This window comes from Macaca mulatta, chromosome X, assembly GCF_049350105.2.
Source record: "Macaca mulatta isolate MMU2019108-1 chromosome X, T2T-MMU8v2.0, whole genome shotgun sequence".
Taxonomy (NCBI): domain Eukaryota; kingdom Metazoa; phylum Chordata; class Mammalia; order Primates; family Cercopithecidae; genus Macaca; species Macaca mulatta.
The window spans coordinates 90,861,930-90,883,474 of record NC_133426.1 but is presented as its reverse complement, the minus strand read 5'-3'; the positions used below and the strand labels follow the sequence as shown (position 1 = coordinate 90,883,474).

Sequence of the window (21,545 nt, the reverse complement as noted above, 5' to 3'; positions counted from 1 at the left end):
CTCCTGGTATGTAAGGTTACCACTGAAAAGGCTTCTGCCAGATGTATTGGAGCTTCATTGTATGTCATTTGTTTCTTTTCTCTTGCTGCTTTTAGGATCCTTTTTTATCCTTGACTTTTGGGAGATTAATTATTAAATGTCTTGTGGTAGTCTTATTTGGCTTAAGCCTACTTTCTGTTCTATAACTTTCTGATAGTCGAATATTAATATCTTTCTCTAGGTTTGGGAAATTCTGTTATTATCCCTTTGAATAAACTTTATACTACTATCTCTCTACTTCCTCCTTGAGGCCAAAATCTCTTAGATTCGCCATTTTGAGGTTATGTTCTTGATGGTGTAGGCATGCTTTATTATTTTGTATTATTTTATATCTTGTCTTCTCTGACTGTTTATTTTCAAACAGCATGTCTCCAAACTCGCTAGTTCTTTCTTCTGCATGATCAGTTCTGCTCCCAAGATACTCTGATGCATTCTTCTGTATGTCAGTTGCATTTTTCAATTCCAGAATTTCTGCTTTATTTTCTTTAGTTATTTCAATCTCTTTGTTAAATATATCTGATAGGCTGGTGAATTTCTTCTGTGTGTTATCTTGAATTTCTTTGAGTTTCCTCAAAACAACTATTTTGCATTCTTTGTATGAAAGAATGCTGTACACAATTAGTTTCTGGTGCTTTAGTTAGTTTGTTCAGTGAGGTTGTGTTTTCCTGGATGGCCTTGGTGGTTGTGGATGTTTGTCTGTGCCTGAGCATTGAATATTTAAATATTGAATGTAGTCTTCACTGTCTGGGCTTATTTGTACCTGTCCTTGGGAAGGCTTTTCAGGTATTCAAAGGAACTTGGATGTTGTGATCCAAGTTCTTGGTCACTGCAGCCATATCTGCATAAGTAGCACCCTAGGCCCAGTAAGACTCATATAGGTACTGCCTCAGTGGTCTTGGATAAGATCCAGAAGAACTATCTGGATTACCAAGCAGAGACTCTTGTTCTCTTCCTTTACTTTTTCCCAAAGAAAGTCTCTCTGTGTGCTGAGTCACCTGGAACTGGGGAAGGGATGACACAAGCATCCCTGTGGCCACTACAACTGGGAGTGTGCTGGGTGAGACCTGAAACCAGCATAGTACTGGATCTCACCCCAGGTCCATGGAAATTATAGCCTAGTTACTGCCTATGTTTACTCAAGGTTTTACCGTTCTACAATTATCAGGGCTACCCAGGCTTGTATCCTTTTCTTCAGGATGGCAAGATCTCTCTGGCCCCTGGCAGGTCCAAAGATGACATTCAAGAGAAAGGGCCCAGAGTTGGAAAAGCTAGAAATCTTCTTGGTGTTCTATTCTACTGTGGATGAACTGACACCCAAGCCACAAGACAAAGTCCTATCAACTCTTCCCTACTTTATCCACATGCAGAGGTGTCTCACCTCTTGGCCACCACCACCCCAGGACCAGGCCTGGCTACTACCAGTGTTCACCAAAGTCAATGTACTTTTCAGTTATATTGTGGTAAATATTACCATACTTGAGATTCTCCTTTCAAAGCAATGGGATCCCCTCTGGCACAGATCACATCTAGAAATTCTATCCCAGAGCCAAGCCCTGGAATCGGGGACCCCAAGAGCCTGCTTGGTGCTCTACCTCCACTGTGGCAGAGCTGGTACCGAAGCTTCAAGACAAAGTCTCCTTTATTTTTCCTCTACTTTTCTCAAGCAGAAGGTGTCTTTCTCCATGCCCACAACAGCTGGGAATGTGCTCGTTCACAACTGAAGCCAGGACATCTAAATCTTACCCAAATTCCATGGCAAGTGCCTCCTTGCTGCCACTGCTGACTATTCAAGTTCAAAGGGCACTTCAGTCAGCAGCTGATAAATCCTGCCAGGACTGTGTCCTTTCCTTCGAGACAGCAGGTTCCCTTTTGGCCCAGAGTGTGTCTAGATATGTAGTTCAGGAGCTAGGCCCTGGAATAGGAGCCTCAAGACTCTTCCTTGGATCCTATCCTATTGTGGCTAAGCTGTTATCAAAGTTGCAAGACAAACTCTTCTTTACTCTTCCCTCTTCTCTACTCAAGTGAAGGGAAGGTGTTGCTCCCACAGCTGCAATCTGTACTATCTAGAGTTGGGGGACAGGTGGCACAAACACTCCCTTGGCTGCCCTGGCTGTTGTCTCACTAGGTTATATGCAGCCCACGTCTACTGGCTGTGAGCCCAGGACAGTACCAGGACTTGCCCAGGAACTGCAATCTTTGTGACCTAGACTGCCTTTCAAGTTTACTTATTACCGCAAAGCACTTTAGCCCTCAATGGTGAGACTTGCCAAAACTCAAATTCCTACGGTTGGGATGAGTGATTCCCCTCTGGCTAGTGCTGGTCTGAATACTCCCTCCATGAATGCCAGATGAATTCTGCCCATTGTTCATTTCTGCTGTGACAGGTCAGCATTGATTTTCAATGCAAAGTCCCACAATCACTGCACTTTCCTTCCTCTAAGCGCACAGACTTTCTCTCTGCACCACATGGATCCTGCTGGGGTTGGGGGAGGTGTGGTGTCGGCTATTAAAGATTGTCTTTCCAATCCTCTTCATTGCCTCTTTCAGTGATATTAAGTTAAAGCCAATACTGTGATTGATAACCTGATTTTTAGTTCTTATGAAGATTGTTTTTTTGTGTGTGTGTGGATCATTCTTCAGTTCGGTATTCTTCAGCGGAGGACAATTGTTCCTTCTAATTGGCCAGCTTACACTGCCTTTCTCTTATTAGCCAATTTTTTATGAAATTGTCTTTAGTTGTTGAGTTGTTTGAGTCTGTCGTATATGCTGAATGAATAGTCCCTCATCAGATGAAGAGTTTGCAAATATTTCTTCCCATTCAACAGGTTTTCTATCCACTCTATTGTTTCCATATCTATGGGGAAGCTGTTTAATTTAGTCCCATTTATCTATTTTTGTTTGTGTTGCCTTTTCTTTTGAGGTCTTACCCATAAAATCTTTGTCTACACTAATGGCTTGAAGTATTTCCCCTATGTTTCCTTCCAGTAGTTTTAAATTTTTGAGTCTTATGTTTCAGGTTTTATCTGGAGTTGATGTTTGTATATTGTGATATACAGGAGTCTAGTTTCTTCTTCTTCATATGGATATCCAATCTTCCTAGTAGCATTTATTGAAGAGAGCATCGTTTCTCTAACACACATTCTTACTGCCTTTGTCCTATTGCCTTATTCCCTTTGTGGATTTATTTCTGGGCTTTCTATTCTGATCCATTGGTCTGTCTACATGTTTGTTTATATACCACTACCATGCTATTTGTTCTTGTCATGTATTTTGAAGTCAGGTAATGAGATGCTTTCAGCTGACTTTTTTTTTTTTTTTTTTTTTTTTTTTTTGTAATGAGCTTAGGAGATCCTTCTGTTTGTGTCTTCTTAAATTTCTTTCATTAGTGTTTTGTAGTTTCCCTTGTAGAATTCTTTCACCTTTGTGGTTAAATTTATTCCTAGCTATTTTTTGTAGTTATTGTACATTGCATTGACTTATTGATTTTTTTCTCAGCTAATTTATTATTGGCTTATTGAAATGCTACTTATTATCATATGTTGATATTTTATCCTCCAATTTTACTGAATTTATTTATCTGATTTAAGAATTATTTTGGTGGAGTTTCCAGTTTTTCCTAGATAGAAGATCATCTACAAAGAGGGAAAATTTGACTTAATTTCCAATGTTGCTGCCTTTTATTTTTTCTTTTGCCTGATTACTCTGGATGGGACTTCCAGTACTGTGTTGATTAGGAGAGGTGAATGTAGGCATGCTTATCTTCTTCCAGTTCCCAGGAAAGGGACTTTCAGCTTTTATCATTCAGTATGATGTTAGCTGTTGGTTTTCATATTTGTCCTTTGTTATGTTGAGGTACATTCCTTCTCGGTCCACTATGTTGTTTTTCTCATGAAGGGATACTGAATTTTATCAAATGGTTTTCTGCATCTATTGAAATAATAAGGCTTTTGTCCTTCATTTTGTTGATATGATGTGTCATGTTAATTGATTTGTATGTGGTGAACTATCTTTGCATCCCTGGGATGAATCCCACTTGATCATTTTGTATTATCTTTTTGATGTACGGTTGAATTCATTCTGCTAGAACTTTCTTTATTATTATTATTATTATACTTTAAGTTCTAGGGTACATGTGCATCACGTGCAGGTTTGTTACATATGTATACCTGTGCCATGTTGCTGTGCTGCACCCATCAACTCGTCAGCACCCAACAACTCGTCATTTACATCAGGTATAACTCCCAATGCAATCCCTCCCCCCTCCCCCCACCCCATGATAGGCCCCAGTGTGTGATGTCCCCCTTCCCGAGTCCAAGTGATCTCATTGTTCAGTTCCCACCTATGAGTGAGAACATGCGGTGTTTGGTTTTCTATTCTTGTGATAGTTTGCTAAGAATGATGGTTTCCAGCTGCATCCATGTCCCTACAAAGGACACAAACTCATCCTTTTTGATGGCTGCATAGTATTCCATGGTGTATATGTGCCACATTTTCTTAATCCAGTCTGTCACTGATGGACATTTGGGTTGATTCCAAGTCTTTGCTATTGTGAATAGTGCCGCAATGAACATACGTGTGCATGTGTCTTTATAGCAGCAAGATTTATAGTCCTTTGGGTATATCCCCAGTAATGGGATGGCTGGGTCATATGGTACATCTAGTTCTAGATCCTTGAGGAATCGCCATACTGTTTTCCATAATGGTTGAACTAGTTTACAATCCCACCAACAGTGTAAAAGTGTTCCTATTTCTCCACATCCTCTCCAGCACCTGTTGTTTCCTGACATTTTAATGATTGCCATTCTAACTGGTGTGAGATGGTATCTCATTGCGGTTTTGATTTGCATTTCTCTGATGGCCAGTGATGATGAGCATTTTTTCATGTGTCTGTTGGCTGTATGAATGTCTTCTTTTGAGAAATGTCTGTTCATATCCTTTGCCCACTTTTTGATGAGGTTGTTTGTTTTTTCCTTGTAAATTTGTTTGAGTTCTTTGTAGGTTCTGGATATTAGCCCTTAGTCAGATGACTAGATTGCAAAAATTTTCTCCCATTCTGTAGGTTGCCTGTTTACTCTGATGGTAGTTTCTTTTGCTGTGCAGAAGCTTTTTAGTTTAATGAGATCCCATTTGTCAATTTTGGCTTTTGCTGCCGTTGCTTTTGGTGTTTTAGACATGAAGTCTTTGCCCATGCCTATGTCCTGAATGGTACTACCTAGGTTTTCCTCTAGGGTTTTTATGGTATTAGGTCTAACATTTAAGTCTCTAATCCATCTTGAATTAATTTTCGTATAAGGAGTAAGGAAAGGATCCAGTTTCAGCTTTCTACTTATGGCTAGCCAATTTTCCCAGCACCATTTATTAAATAGGGAATCCTTTCCCCATTTCTTGTTTCTCTCAGGTTTGTCAAAGATCAGATGGCTGTAGATGTGTGGTATTATTTCTGAGGACTCTGTTCTGTTCCATTGGTCTATATCTCTGTTTTGGTACCAGTACCATGCTGTTTTGGTTACTGTAGCCTTGTAGTATAGTTTGAAGTCAGGTAGCGTGATGCCTCCAGCTTTGTTCTTTTGACTTGGGATTGTCTTGGAGATGCGGGCTCTTTTTTGGTTCCATATGAACTTTAAGGCAGTTTTTTCCAGTTCTGTGAAGAAACTCATTGGTAGCTTGATGGGGATGGCATTGAATCTATAAATAACCTTGGGCAGTATGGCCATTTTCACGATATTGATTCTTCCTATCCATGAGCATGGTATGTTCTTCCATTTGTTTGTGTCCTCTTTTATTTCACTGAGCAGTGGTTTGTAGTTCTCCTTGAAGAGGTCCTTTACATCCCTTGTAAGTTGGATTCCTAGGTATTTTATTCTCTTTGAAGCAATTGTGAATGGAAGTTCATTCATGATTTGGCTCTCTGTTTGTCTGTTACTGGTGTATAAGAATGCTTGTGATTTTTGCACATTAATTTTGTATCCTGAGACTTTGCTGAAGTTGCTTATCAGCTTAAGGAGATTTTGGACTGAGACAGTGGGGTTTTCTAAATATACAATCTTGTCATCTGCAAATGGGACAATTTGAGTTCTTCTTTTCCTAACTGAATACCCTTGATTTCTTTCTCTTGCCTGATTGCCCTAGCCAGAACTTCCAACACTATGTTGAATAGGAGTGGTGAGAGAGGGCATCCCTGTCTTGTGCCAGTTTTCAAAGGGAATTTTTCCAGTTTTTGCCCATTCAATATGATATTGGCTGTGGGTTTGTCATAAATAGCTCTTATTATTTTGAGGTACGTTCCATCAATACCGAATTTATTGAGCGTTTTTAGCATGAAGGGCTGTTGAATTTTGTCAAAAGCCTTTTCTGCATCTATTGAGATAATCATGTGGTTCTTGTCTTTGGTTCTGTTTATATGCTGGATTATGTTTATTGATTTGCGAATGTTGAACCAGTCTTGCATCCCAGGGATGAAGCCCACTTGATCATGGTGGATAAGCTTTTTGATGTGTTGCTGAATCCGGTTTGCCAGTATTTTATTGAGGATTTTTGCATCAATGTTCATCAGGGATATTGGTCTAAAATTCTCTTTTTTTGTTGTGTCTCTGCCAGGCTTTGGTATCAGGATGATGTTGGCCTCATAAAATGAGTTAGGGAGGATTCCCTCTTTTTCTATTGATTGGAATAGTTTCAGAAGGAATGGTACCAGCTCCTCCTTGTACCTCTGGTAGAATTCAGCTGTGAATCCATCTGGTCCTGGACTTTTTTTCGTTGGTAGGCTATTAATTATTGCCTCAATTTCAGAGCCTGCTATTGGTCTATTCAGGGATTCAACTTCTTCCTGGTTTAGTCTTGGAAGAGTGTAAGTGTCCAGGAAATTATCCATTTCTTCTAGATTTTCTAGTTTATTTGCGTAGAGGTGTTTATAGTATTCTCTGATGGTAGTTTGTATTTCTGTGGGGTCGGTGGTGATATCCCCTTTATCATTTTTTATTGCGTCTATTTGATTCTTCTCTCTTCTTTATTAGTCTTGCTAGCGGTCTGTCAATTTTGTTGATCTTTTCAAAAAACCAACTCCTGGATTCATTGATTTTTTGGAGGGTTTTTTGTGTCTCTGTCTCCTTCAGTTCTGCTCTGATCTTAGTGATTTCTTGCCTTCTGCTAGCTTTTGAATATGTTTGCTCTTGCTTCTCTAGTTCTTTTAATTGTGATCTTAGAGTGTCAATTTTAGATCTTTTCTGCTTTCTCTTGTGGGCATTTAGTGCTATAAATTTCCCTCTACACACTGCTTTAAATGTGTCCTAGAGATTCTGGTATGTTGTATCTTTGTTCTCATTGGTTTCAAAGAACATCTTTATTTCTGCCTTCATTTCGTTATGTACCCAGTAGTCATTCAGGAGCAGGTTGTTCAGTTTCCATGTAGTTGAGCGGTTTTGATTGAGTTTCTTAGTCCTGAGTTCTAGTTTGATTGCACTGTGGTCTGAGAGACAGTTTGTTATCATTTCTGTTCTTGTACATTTGCTGAGGAGTGCTTTACTTCCAATTATGTGGTCAATTTTGGAATAAGTGCGATGTGGTGCTGAGAAGAATGTATATTCTGTTGATTTGGGGTGGAGAGTTCTATAGATGTCTGTTAGGTCTGCTTGCTGCAGAGATAAGTTCAATTCCTGGATATCCTTGTTAACTTTCTGTCTCGTTGATCTGTCTAATGTTGACAGTGGAGTGTTGAAGTCTCCCATTCTTATTGTATGGGAGTCTAAGTCTCTTTGTAAGTCTCTAAGGACTTGCTTGATGAATCTGGGTGCTCCTGTATTGGGTGCATATATATTTAGGATAGTTAGCTCTTCCTGTTGAATTGATCCCTTTACCATTATGTAATGGCCTTCTTTGTCTCTTTTGATCTTTGATGGTTTAAAGTCTGTTTTATCAGAGACTAGTATTGCAACCCTTGCTTTCTTTTGTTCTCCATTTGCTTGGTAAATCTTCCTCCATCCCTTTATTTTGAGCCTATGTATGTCTCTGTGTGTGAGATGGGTCTCCTGAATACAGCAGACTGATGGGTCTTGACTCTTTATCCAGTTTGCCAGTCTATGTCTTTTAATTGGAGCATTTAGTCCATTTACATTTAAGGTTAATATTGTTATGTGTGAACTTGATCCTGCCATTATGATATTAACTGGTTATTTTGCTCGTTAGTTGATGCAGTTTCTTCCTAGCCTCCATGGTCTTTACATTTTGGTATGTTTTTGCAATGGCTGGTACCGGTTGTTCCTTTCCATGTTGAGTGCTTCCTTCAGGGTCTCTTGTAAGGCAGGCCTAGTGGTGACAAAATCTCTAAGCATTTGCTTATCTGTAAAGGATTTTATTTCTCCTTCACTTATGAAACTTAGTTTGGCTGGATATGAAATTCTGGGTTGAGAATTCTTTTCTTTAAGAATGTTGAATATTGGCCCCCACTCCTCTGGCTTGTAGAGTTTCTGCCGAGAGATCTGCTGTTAGTCTGATGGGCTTCCCTTTGTGGGTAACCCGACCTTTCTCTCTGGCTGCCCTTAAGATTTTTTCCTTCATTTCAACTTTGGTGAATCTGGCAATTATGTGTCTTGGAGTTGCTCTTCTCGAGGAGTATCTTTGTGGCGTTCTCTGTATTTCCTGGATTTGAATGTTGGCCTGCCCTACTAGGTTGGGGAAGTTCTCCTGGATGATATCCTGAAGAGTGTTTTCCAGTTTGGTTCCATTTTCCCCCTCACTTTCAGGCACCCCAATCCGATGTAGATTTGGTCTTTTTACATAATCCCATACTTCTTGCAGGCTTTGTTCATTTCTTTTTCTTCTTTTTTCTTTTGGTTTCTCTTCTCGCTTCATTTCCTTCAATTGATCCTCAATCGCTGATACTTTTTCTTCCAGTTGATCGAGTCGGTTACTGAAGCTTGTGCATTTGTCACGTATTTCTCGTGTCATGGTTTTCATCTCTTTCATTTCGTTTATGACCTATTCTGCATTAATTACTCTAGCCATCAATTCTTCCACTTTTTTTTTCAAGATTTTTAGTTTCTTTGTGCTGGGTACATAATTCCTCCTTTAGCTCTGAGAAGTTTGATGGACTGAAGCCTTCTTCTCTCATCTCATCAAAGTCATTCTCCGTCCAGCTTTGATCCGTTGCTGGCGATGAGCTGCGCTCCTTTGCCGGGGGAGATGCGCTCTTATTTTTTGAATTTCCAGCTTTTCTGCTCTGCTTTTTCCCCATCTTTGTGGTTTTATCTGCCTCTGGTCTTTGATGATGGTGACGTACTGATGGGTATTTGGTGTAGTTGTCCTTCCTGTTTGATTGTTTTCCTTCTAACAGTCAGGACCCTCAGCTGTAGGTCTGTTGGAGATTGCTTGAGGTCCACTCCAGACCCTGTTTGCCTGGGTGTCAGCAGCAGAGGCTGCAGAAGATAGAATATTTCTGAACAGTGAGTGTACCTGTCTGATTCTTGCTTTGGAGGCTTCCTCTCAGGGGTGTACTCCACCCTGTGAGGTGTGGGGTGTCAGACTGTCCCTAGTGGGGGATGTCTCCCAGTTAGGCTACTCAGGGGTCAGGGACCCACTTGAGCAGGCAGTCTGTCCCTTCTCAGCTCTCAACCTCCGTGTTGGGAGATCCACTGCTCTCTTCAAAGCTGTCAGACAGAGTTGTTTGCGTCTGCAGAAGTTTCGGCTGCATTTGTTATTGCCCTGTCCCCAGAGGTGGAGTCTACAGAGACAGGCAGGTTTCCTTGAGCTGCTGTGAACTCCACCCAGTTCGAGCTTCCCAGCGGCTTTGTTTACCTACTTAAGCCTCAGCAATGGCGGGCGCCCCTCCCCCAGCCTCACTGCTGCCTTGCTGGTAGATCACAGACTGCTGTGCTAGCAATGAGGGAGGCTCTGTGGGCGTGGGACCCTCCCGGCCAGGTGTGGGATATAATCTCCTGGTGTGCCTGTTTGCTTAAAGCACAGTATTTGGGTGGGAGTTACCCGATTTTCCAGGTGTTGTGTGTCTCAGTTCCCCTGGCTAGGAAAAGGGATTCCCTTTCCCTTTGCGCTTCCCAGGTGAGGCAATGCCTCACCCTGCTTCAGCTCTCGCTGGTCGGGCTACAGCAGCTGCCCAGCACCGATTGTCCGGCACTCCCTAGTGAGATGAACCCAGTACCTCAGTTGAAAATGCAGAAATCGAATATAACTACTTACATAGAATTTACATTACATTATGTATTTTAAGTAATTTAGGGATGATTTAAATTATGCAAGGGAGATTGTGTAGGTCATATATAAATACTATGCCATTTTATATAAGGGACTTGAGCATGCTAAGAACTATTACATTACAACAAAATAGTTTTGTTATATTTTGCCAAAAAATCCTTTTTTTAAATTTTAGGGATAAATTTTAAGAAAATTGTAGCCGAAATAATTAATTTAATAAATATGTGAACATAATGTCATAAATTACATTTTGCATAGCTTGTTCCTGGATGGAACATATATAAAATGTCAATTTATATGCTCCCCTTTTCTATTAAAATTTTGCAGGCAAAAAAAAAAAAAAAAAAGAAAAAAAAAAAGAAAATGCAGAAATCACCGGTCTTCTGTGTCGCTCGCGCTGGGAGTTGGCGACTGGAGCTGTTCCTATTCGGCCATCTTGCTCCCTCTGCTAGAACTGTCTTGAGGGTTTTTACATCTGTATTAATCAGGGTAACTGGCTTGAAATATTTTTTTTTTTTTTGCATCCTTGTCTAGTGTTCATATCAGGGTAATGCTGGCCTTATATAATTAGAGAAAATTCCCACCTCTTCAATTTTTTTGGAATAGCTTCAGGAGAAATTGTTTTACTTCTTCCTTGTAAGTTTCATTGAATTTGGCAGTGAAGTCATTAAGTCTTGAACTTTTCTTTTCCTGTAGAATTTTTTTTATTATTACTGATTCAATCTAAGTAATTGTTATTGGTCTCTTCAGGTTTTCTATTTCTTTTTTAATTCAATCTTAATAGGTTGTTTGTGTCCAGAAATGTATCCATTTCCTCTAGGTTTTCTAGTGTGCTAGTGTGTAGTTGTTCTTTATAGTCTCTGATGATCTTTTGTATTTCTGTAATATCAGTTTCAATGTCTATTTTTCATTTCTGATTTTATTTATTTATGTCTTCTTTTTTTATCTTGGTTAGTCTAGCTTGCAGTTTATCAAATTTGTTGATCTTTTAAGAATGCAACTTTTCATTTTGTTGATAGTTTATATATTTTTAGTGTCTTATTTTGTTTAGTTCTGCTCTGATCTTTATTATTCCTTTATTTCTATTAATTTTGTGTTTGGTTTGTTTGAGTTTTGCTCATTTTTGAAATGAATTCATTTAGTACAATTCTGTTGAAATTTTTCATCTAGGCATTTATTGATTTTAACTTTTACATTAGCATTGCTTTTGCTGTACCTATATTTGGTATGCTTTGTTTCAATTTTCATTTGTTTTAATACATTTTTAAATTTTCTCTTTAATTTCTTCCTTCTTTTTCAGAAGCATGTTGTTTAGTATCCATGTATTTGTAAGTTTTCCAGAGTTCCTCCTGTTACTGATATCTAGTTTAATTCCACTGTGGTCTAAGAAGATACTCTGTATAGTTGTAATTTTTAAAAAATGTTGAGATTTGTTTTGTGTCCTAACACGTGGTCTGTACTGGAGAATATTCCATATGCTGTTGCAAAGAATGTGTATTCTATAGTCATTTGATGAAGTATTATGCAAATGCCTTTTAAGTCCAATTGATGTAATTTATGGTTTAAATACAATATTTCTTTGTTAATTTTCTGTCTAGATCATCTGTCTAATGCTGAAGGTGGGGAGTTGAAATTCCTAAGTATACTTGTGCTGGAGTCTCTTCTTTTTGCTCAATCTAATAATATTTGCATTGTATGTCTTGGTGCACTGGTGTTGGGGCCATATATGCTTAGAATTTTTATATCCTTTTGCTGGATTGATCCCTTTATCGTCATATAACGACTTTCTTTTTCCCTTTTTATTGTTTTTTTACTTAAAGTCTGTTTTATCTAAGTATTGCTTCTCCTGCTCATGTTTTGTTTTCATTTTCATGGAATATTTTTTTCCGTCCCTTTACTGTCAGTCTATATGTGCCTTTATAGGTGAGATTGCTTTCTTGTAGGCAGTATATAGTGGAGTGATTTTGTTGTTGTTGTCCATTTAGCCAGTCTATATATTTTAAGTGGAAAGTTTAATTCATTTATATTCAAAATCATAATTGATATGTGAATATTTATTCCTGTCATTTTACTAGTTGATTTCTGGTGGTTTTAAATAATAACCTTTGTTCCTTCCTTTTACTTTTATTGTTTACAAATGTAATTTGACAGCTTTCTTTAATGGCAACATTGGGGTCTTTTCCCTTTCTCATGAGTGTGTTTGCTCTTCTAGTGGGATTTATCCTTCATGTGTTTTCATATTGCTGGTATTGTCTTTCACTTCAACATGTCAGACTCCCTTAAACAATTTCAGGGTGAGTCTAGTGGTGGTGAATTGTAGCTTTTGTTTGTCTGAGAAAGACTTTATTTCTTATTCATTTGTGAAGAGTAAATTTACTGAGTATAGTATCCTTCACTTGCAGGGTTGTTTTTCTTTCAGCTCTTTGAAGATTATCATTCCACTATCTCCTGGCCTGTAAAGTTTCTACTGAGAAATGTGGTGCTAGTCTGATGTGGGTTTTATAAAGGTGACTAGATACTTTTCTCTTGCTGTTTACAGAATCTCTCTTTGCCTTTGACTTTTGACAGTTTTACTGTATTATGTCATAGAGAAGACGTTTTAGCATTGTATCTGTGGGGGATATCTGAGTTTCCTGCATTTGGATGCATAAATCTCTTTGTAGACTTCGTAAGTTTTCAGCCACTATTTCACTAAATAGATTTTTTATTGCTTTGACTTTTTTCTTTTTTCTTTTTTCTTTTTTTTTTTTTTTTTTTTGCCTTCTTGGACATGATAAAATTGAATATTTGGGCACTTTATGGTATTCCGTGTGTTCTGTAGGCTTTATTCATTCTTTTTTATCCTTTTTTTTTTTTTTGGTCTGACTGGGTTATTTCAAAAAACCTACATTCCCATTCTGAAATTCATTCTTCTGCTTGGTGTGGTCTGTTGTTGAAGTTTTGAATATATTTTTTATTTGATTCCATGAACTTTTTAGCTCCAGAATTTCTTTTTTAAATGATATCTATCTTTTTAGTAAATTTCTCTTTCACATCCTGAATTGTTTTTCTGATTTCTTTGTATTTTTCTGAATGATCTTGTATCTCCCTGAGCTTCTCTATAATCAATATTTTAAATTATTTTTTCTGGTTTTCATTAATTTCTTCTTGAATATAATCTGTTGCTGAATAAATATTGTGTTCCTTTAGAGGTATCATATTTCCTAGTCTTTTTGTGTTATGTATTTTCATTGACATCCGAGCATCTGGTATAACAGTTGCCTCTTCCAATATTTTTAATTTGCTTTTGTAGGGGAGCACTTTTTCCTGAAGATGTATCTGTGGGGTTTGTTGGGTAGGGCACTTTGGCTTTCATTCTGGGTGTGTCCATTAGCATAGTCCTTGCATGATTTCCTCACCTGTAAACAGCATCAGCAGTGTCTGTCATTTTCTTAATGCTTAGGTTGTGATTTTTAGTGGAGGCTATGTTGAAGTTTTGTTGGGAACAGAGACATTCAGATGGACCAGTCCTGGGGCCTCAGTGGCTGTGGCAAGCTGAGTCTGCTTGTCCTTGGGCCCTAGGGTAGTATACTCTGGCACTGGTATTAGCAGGTACAGGTGTGGTGATTCTTGGGCCTCCAGGCAACTTCCTCAGGTGCTGGCCACGTCCTGGATGGGTGGGTGAGTCTTTGGGCCCCTGAGGAGTCAATGTGACCTGAGTGATGAAGCAGCCATGGCAGGACAACCCTCTGTCTCCCACACAGTTCATCCTGCTGTTGGCAGTGGCTGTGATGGGCTGGGTGGACCTGTCCTCAGGCACCCAAGAGTAGTGCCAAATGTGGTGGATGGGGCGGGGTAATCTACAGGCACTAACAGTGTGCTCAGGCATTGGGATGGATGAAGCTGAGCCAGGAAGGCCTGTCCTCTAGCCCTCAATGGTGTGTGCAGGCACTGGCTGCAGTAGGCTGGAGCATGATGATTGCCAGGCTTTTACAGAATACTTGGTGGGAATAGCAGTGGCTGTGCTGCAGCTCTGCTGGTGGGGAGGGTGAGATTGTTTTCAGTGGCAGCATCCTGAACAGGTGGCTGGGTAATAGGCATCTCAGTTGCAGGTGGGAGTTGTAAGTATGGTAGCCTTTTTTCAAGGTGCTATTAAATGTGAGGCAGCTCTGATATTAGAGGCAGAAGGATTACAGCCAATGGCTTGTGCTTCAGCCCTGGTGGTACCAATCAGCATCACAGTCCAGATTCATGTGGGTGATGGCAATTAGGCTTCAGGGATTTGGAGATGCAGGAGGTGTTGGAGAGGCAGGGCAGGAAGCAATCTGATAGGGACTGGCCTCTCAAAGTGGCATCTTGCTGTAACTGTTTAGGACTTGGTGTGTGAGGGGGACCTGGTGTGAGCTCCCTCTCTGGAGCAATGCTGTCAACTCATCTTCAAGCAGCTTCCTTTGTTAGTTTCAGGGCCTAAGTGAGTTGAGGCACTTTCCATTGGCTAAGATTGTAGGAATCCATGGTAGAAATGTGTACTACTGGGTGTCACTAGCTTATTCTTTCCTTGTATTGGGGAACCTCTCAAGGCTCTTAGCTCCCACTGGCCCAGTAGTCTTCTTTGCTCCCCTCTCCTTCCTTACCTTAGGTGTTTTGTCACTTCTTTGTTGAATGCCAGCCTTCTCTATTAGGTGATCTATTCAAAATGTGATTATCTACTTGCTGTTTTGTTTCTTCTTTGTGGAGGAGGTGAATACCAGATGCCTCTAGCAGGCCATCTTGAAGCCCCTGCTCTATGTGGCTACTTTTAAATATCTAGATTTTCTTAAACTCTCATTCTGGCATCTTCCAAAACCCTTAGCTGCTCTATTATATTTCTCAATTAGTAATCTCTTTCCCCAAGCGTCCATGGGTCTTCAGTCTCTCTGAGGTTTTCATGAGCCTTGTTCACTGCTTCTCACCAATTCCACTAGCCTAAGATCTGAGATGTGCCACTATTGGTTGTCTGAACTCCAAATTAGGAGATAAAGAGACAAATTCCTCAGGCAGACCCCAGACAGATTAAAATGTTGCAAATTTAGTCCACCTCACACTCTCTTACTCACAGAAGAGACTGGGGATCAGGCCACCACACTTCCCCAAAAATGTGCCCTGCCATATCAGGAAGGAGTACAACAAGCCAAATAAAAACACTGTGAAATCTCCTACTATTTTGAATGTGACATTTTCTTGATTGTATACTCAATTGGTTGTAAATATGGTTTCGAGAGCTACTATAAAGTTATTTCAACTAGTCATTAGTTGTTTATTTAATGTTTACTGGGGGGACAAGGATCTAGAGCTACCTAGGCCTTCATCTTGCTTACTTCTTTCTGCTGTTTTTTTTTTTTTTTTTTAATTTCAGAATAAATGTATCAATCCATATAGTGTTAATGCTACAAAGAGACATTGTGTTTGATTTATTTAAAAAATCTATATTTTGGTTCAACATGTAGTCATACACAAAGAAAAGATATAGAGTTGTGATTCATGGTAACCATCCTATTCCAGCCCAGCAAATATGGGTAGCCTGGCAAAAGCAATAAATCTTTTGTTGTTGTTTGATGAACTGATCTCTGAATGTGCATGTAATGAACTGCTTCATTTCAACTATATAAATGTATTTAGAATTTAAAGCTAATGCTTACAATTTATTTTCTGAAATTAGTAAAGAGCTTTTATATTTCCCAAATTTCTACTTTTTTATATGAGTAGAATTAATGTAATATTTTACAATATGCTAGAGCACATAATTTTAGGGGTTCTAGATTTGTGATTGTTTATTCCTTAGTGCCTTTGGATAAGAAGATAAACATTCCACATATTAACTTACATTATTTTATTTTTAAACTTCCATTATTTTTAACAGACAATATCTCAAGAATCAGTAGGATTAATTTGTTTTGTAATGTTCCATCTGAGTACCTTTTATAATTTCACTGAAACATCTTAGAATTCTAGCTTCCCTGATTTTAATTTCTTGTGGTTTGTAAAATTTTACTACTATGTATAAAAACAAATTTCAAATAGCATTTTGGCTTTCAATTAGGTGAACTTTCCAGGCTAATAGTTTTCTAAGCACCAGATTTCTATCACATAATAGAAGAAAAATTCATATGCGTAAAAATATGTTACTTGTTCATCCAAAAGTTGTAGCATTGAAACTTCAATTTGTAAAGGCATTCTAATTTCTGAAAACTTTTCTGAAGAATTTGTAGAGAGAAAAGAGGAAAATATTTTTATATACAAGAAGACATCTTTTTTCTTTGCTCCAGAACACATTGTTCTCAACCGTAAATAATTTACTCCCCTCCTCCACAGCTCCTTACCCCATGCATTAGTCTCATATATATTGCCACTCTTGGCTTTTTGTTAAATTTCGGCAAATTACAGCTAGTGAATAATAAACACCCAAGTGAATTCAATTAGTCAGTAAATATTTATTGAGTGCTATCGTGTGCCCAGCAATGTTCTCTGTGCTGTACACCTCATAATTGGAAAAAAAAAATTAGGAAACTCTGCCTATTAAAGCAGAGTGATTGATAGGTTTCTATGCTCAGCTAATACTAAAACAACTGATGGAAAGCTAAAACACTGATTTATGAGTCTCTTACTGCTGAATTCTTCTGAGAGGCCTGATTATTGCTTGATTGCTTCATTTAATCATATTCCATTTAACAAAATGCTAAGTAATCAAATACTCAATCTTACTGGCTCACATAAAATGCAGTATATATCAGACAGTAGCTTTACTAACCTCATAAGTTGGTCTCAGATTTTTAAAATAAGAAGTACAGCATATATGTTCAACTGTCTTTACAACATATTTTTGAAATCAAATGAATGTTTTTAACATATAATCTCTGTGTGACTATATAAAATAATTAGAATAAATTTTTAAAACTTAGTAATTTGCTCTTGGCAATCTAATTATCTAGCAGAAACATTAAAGCAGATTCATATATGGGGTCTAAATTGTGTAAAATAAAACAGCAAACATTCCTTTGAAAATACCTAAATCATCTATGAAACTTAACTATCTGCATGCCTTCTTATGAATGTACAACCATGTACAATAATGAAGACATATCATATATAATTGATATCTTGATATGTAGAGTCTATTTAAAGTAAAAGTATGATTTTACATGAGACTGGCAAATGTGTTATAGTTGAATTCATGAACCTTAAGTATACATATGATGTGATTCCAGTATACATCTAAATAAGTGCATTATTTTCGTTGTGTATCCACTCTTAGCCATGAGATGCAGATTTCCAACAGTAAGTACACTTTCTTTCACTTACTTTTAAAGTTGCAGTTCTCCATTAGCTCCAGAAGACCAGGCACTCTGGGAAGCAGTTGGCCATAAAAGGACAATTTTTATTATCTCCAGACTATTTGATTCTCTTCCATCTTATACACAAGGCCTTTCTTCAGTAGTATGCTTTATATTTCTCTTCTTAATTCCTACCTCTCTACCTTGGTTCCAAGCCTGAATTACTTCACTTCCAAGCTATCATAATAGTTTCTGTGCTTCTTTAATTTACTGTACGCACATAGATACCTAAGATTTGTATTGCATAAAAATACAGTCTGATCATACCATACATCTGTTTGAATGCCTTCAATGGGTACCTATTTTCTACAGAATTTGATATAAATGCACTTTGCCATTCATGATCTCCACACAGTGACCTTAACTCCCCTTTCTAGTTCTGGTTGAACTGACCATTTCCCAAATACATCCTATCTTTTTATTCCACTGTGCTCATGCCATTCTATTTTTTCCCCTAAAATGCTGATCTTTTTTTTATTTCTATTAGAATTCTACCCATCTTTTAAGGTTAAGCTAAGATATCAATTCACAAGTAGATGTAATTTTGTCATATTTTGAGCTCCTGTTGCACTTCATTTATTGTACCTCCCTTGTGACATTTAAGTTTTCTTTGTAGTACAGACATTCATGTACCTGTCTTATCTCTTACTCTCAAGCAATAGTTCTTGCCGCCCAGGAAATTATCTTTTACTGATCTTTTATTTCCTGTAGCACTCTAAAACAGCACCACATATAGAAGAAATACCTGATTGGAAAGTTATATATACTTATTTCACTAATGTTCAATTTTGTCAAAAGTTTTTGAAGTTCTTTCACAATTGCTTTAGGAGCTGGTGGAACTTTTTTACATGCTTCAGTAGTGACAAATAATTATCACTTGGGGGAACATTTGATTTTAAAAAATAGAATTTATTCTAAGCCACGTTTAGTGACTAATATGAATGTTCAATTGGGGCTGTTATATTTTCAGTTAAAATAAAAGGAGTGTAATGAGACAAAATCTCTGGATGAGGCATGAACTGACAATTCCAAAATGAAAGTTTCCAAAATGCTTTGAATAATGTCAACATCATTGTAATGAGTTTATAACACTCCAGATTTTCTACTTGGAAATGTACAGCACTCTTTTGGATGTGTATGTTCTAATATATTTGTTAAATCAGTCTCATCTCCTTGAAGATTTATTTCATATTTTCCAAACCAGTCTGTATAAAGTGAGTTTGGAATTGAAATATCATTTAAATGAGATGTATATTACCCTTCTAATTTGAGTATTGCATTTCATAGCTTTTGGTGAGTGAGAAATAGATCATCAATATTTCACTAAATAAAGCTTCCCAAATTTGGAGAAATATATTTATTCAAAAAAGCCTACAAATTCAGTTACTTTGACCAGCTGTTCTCGAGTTCTACCAGAAATGTAATGAACTGAACAATGCATTTGAAGTAAACATTAGAGATTAAATATAACATTTGAGTATCATGTAACTGCTGACACGGAATTATAAAACAAAAAAAGTGAAACTTCTTCCAAAATCACATGGAATTTATAATATTTGCATACTATGTGCTCATAGGAGTTTTGTATTTTCTTCCTTACACACAATTGACTTAAGCAGAAAACCACATTTTACATTTCTCAAATGTATAGTCAGTGTTTATATAAATTCTATTACAATGTTTATTGTATCCTCTTTATTATTTCACATGTAATTTTTTAGGTTTAAAGTTTTGTTTTGTTTGTAATTCATTTGGTTTATCATATATTTTCTAGAAATTCTGTATGGTCAATTTTGAATTATTTTACAATGGAAAATAATATGTGAATAGATAATCCAAAACACTTGGTATCTATATTTTTTCTAGATTATATGGTATTATTTAAGCAGATTTATTTCCCTTACTGAGGCTAACAATGAATTTTCAAACCCTAGTACACATTGGTGGGATAAAAAGAAAAAATATATTTTGAATAATTTTTAAGAATAAATTTTTTATCACCTTCAGTTCATCATTAAAAATTAATTATTCACACCTTCTCATTAACCCCTAGCATTCCAGTTAATTGCCATTTTACTGTAATAGTATTTTATCTTGAGTGAAATATTTTTATTTTTCCTTAAAAGTATTATTTGGAGCTTATATCATGTTTAACTTATTCCTTGCATTTTGGTATACTTGTAACTCAAAGTAAAATGGCAGGTCTGGTGGCCAGGAGCAGTAACAGCTTACCTGAAGTTTGAATAACTGAGAATATTAATTTACTATTTACATTGATATCACTCTTTGTCAATAGGCATAATACTATTTAGGTCATTACTGCTTATAATTTATGAAAAACATTAAATATTTTATCAAATGCCTTGTTCTCACTTCCATGACCTACTGAGGCTGAATTGCCTTGTCAGTCTCTTAGGAGGCATCTGTTTCAAAGGGAAGGAAAGAGCAAGTGAGAGGTACACCCCAATTCTTGTGTGTCCTGTGATAAAGCATAGTTAAGTCCAGGCTAACCTGAACCACAGCTAACAGACTACCTTTGTCTTTGTAAATGCTCCCTAAAATCCCACTAGAGTAGCATCTGTCTACCTGTGTAGCAATGCTGAGGTAATAAGGTGTTACTGGCCATTTGTCTTAGTGGTTTCTACTTAAAAAGGGACTACCATACTGTTGAATAGGATTTGTAGGAACATTATTTCAATTTTGGGTGTGAGTACTCAACTACTTAGGTAGACAAGAATGTATTGAACTTGAATATATCCATAACTACCACAATACCCTGCCCCATTAGTAAAGGTCAACATATTTCACCATTTCTGGGAAATTATCAGAAAGTATTTGCTCGAGTATAAAATACTTGCATAATATGCAAGAAATACCTCCTCAAGATTGCAACATTGCTAAACTTCACTACCAAAACTAGACACTGGAACATAATTCAAAAAGAATAAATTTTATCAAACACATTTTTATCTAGAAAGATTTGTTGTATAGATAGTAATGATGAAAGGTTTGCTTTTTCTCCCTTTTACAGTAGTACATTATTTATGCAAAGAGAATATTTCATTAAACAAATGGGCTTATTAAAATATACAATTCACCATTTTGCAAAAAAGAGTGTAGAGCACAGTGAATAGACTTCTATTGAGGCCACTATTGGAGAAACATTGTTTCAGTCATTTATACTGTAGGTCTAAGATTTGTATTAAGAAAACACATGTAGCAATAAATCCATTAGTCAGTGCTGAGTTTACAAAGTAAATACAGGTAATGTGTTTAAGTAGTTTATAGTGCACGTCATTGATTATGAAGTCATCTCTTGCTTTGTGGTAAAGCCCTATTTAAGATGTGACTACAGTAGTCCTCCCTTATCTATGGTTTTGTTTTTCATGGTTTCAGTAACTTGCAAAAGTACAATAAGATATTTCGAGAAAGGACACATTCACGTAACTATTATTACAGTATTTTGTCAATACTTTTATTTTATTATTATTGTTCATTTCTTATATAATTTATAATTCAACTTTTTCATAAGCATGTATGCATAAGAATAAATATAGTATATATAGAGTTCAATACACTCTGCAGTTTCAGACATCCACTGGGTGTCTCGGAGTATACCATCTGTGGATACAGGGGGACTACTGTATTCTAAACTTCTTGTAACTTCTTCGCTTCTAAAAGGATTGAATTTTTATTATAACAATTGTATTATCTATAGATTTTAAATTTGCAACAGAGTCCCAACAATCGTAGGCCCCCCAACGATGCCTTAGAACCTTTTTTTTTTTGAATTCCCAGAAGTCTGCACCACTTCTCAATTTTTTTCACCAAGAAGGACCCTTTAAATATGTTGAGTTCAATAAGGAAACAACATTTTACACATGGGGAATATGTTCTGAATGCAGATTTATCTTGAAATAGTGTGTGAAATCTTTGGTATTGATCAACATTCCA

At 37.1% G+C, this 21,545-nt stretch overlaps 1 protein-coding gene across 2 annotated transcripts in view; it reads left to right on the top strand.

Annotated features, from left to right (window-relative positions):
- Positions 1 to 21,545, top strand: part of HDX (highly divergent homeobox) — a 189,621-nt gene that overhangs the window by 53,901 nt on the left and 114,175 nt on the right. The gene's annotated exons all lie outside the window — the stretch shown is intronic.